Here is a 724-nt window from a genome sequence, read left to right as displayed (position 1 = left end):
CGGGACAGGGACAGGTCAATACTGTATACACTGATCAAACACCCCACAGGCCAGGGACAGGTCAATACTGTATACACTGATCAAACACCCCACAGGCCAGGGACAGGTCAATACTGTATACACTGATCAAACACCCCACAGGCCAGGGACAGGTCAATACTGTATACACTGATCAAACACCCCACAGGCCAGGGACAGGTCAATACTGTATACACTGTCTGATCAAACACCCCCCAGGACAGGGACAGGTCAATACCGTATACACTGTCTGATCGACCACCCCCCAGGACATGGACAGGTCAATACTGTATACACTGATCAAACACCCCCAGGACAGGGACAGGTCAATATTGTATACACTGATCAAACACCCCCCGGGACAGGGACAGGTCAATGCCGTATACACTGTCTGATCAAACTCCCCCCCGGGACAGGGACAGGTCAATACTGTATACACTGATCAAACACCCCACAGGCCAGGGACAGGTCAATACTGTATACACTGTCTGATCAAACACCCCCCAGGACAGGGACAGGTCAATACCGTATACACTGCCTGATCAACCACCCCCCAGGACATGGACAGGTCAATACTGTATACACTGATCAAACACCCCCGGGACACGGACAGGTCAATACTGTATACAGTGTCTGATCAAACACCCCCTGGGACAGGGACAGGTCAATACTGTATACTGTCAGATCAAACAGCCCCGAGCCAGTA

At 51.2% G+C, this 724-nt stretch overlaps 1 long non-coding RNA gene across 3 annotated transcripts in view; it reads left to right on the top strand.

Moving 5' to 3' along the window:
* Nucleotides 1–91, top strand: part of LOC122543864 — a 5,792-nt gene extending 5,701 nt beyond the window's left edge. The window contains exon 4 of one of the 3 annotated variants that reach the window (XR_006310155.1): nt 15–91. This is a non-coding gene — a long non-coding RNA (uncharacterized LOC122543864). Of the gene's footprint in view, nt 1–8 lie in introns of all 3 variants that reach the window. The other 2 variants (XR_006310161.1, XR_006310165.1) reach the window with 2 other exon arrangements.
* Nucleotides 92–724: the final 633 nt, after the last annotated feature.

Source organism: Chiloscyllium plagiosum, chromosome 45 (assembly GCF_004010195.1).
Source record: "Chiloscyllium plagiosum isolate BGI_BamShark_2017 chromosome 45, ASM401019v2, whole genome shotgun sequence".
Lineage (NCBI taxonomy): Eukaryota > Metazoa > Chordata > Chondrichthyes > Orectolobiformes > Hemiscylliidae > Chiloscyllium > Chiloscyllium plagiosum.
Note: the sequence above shows the minus strand (reverse complement) of the source record. Positions and strands in the feature narration are given on the sequence as shown.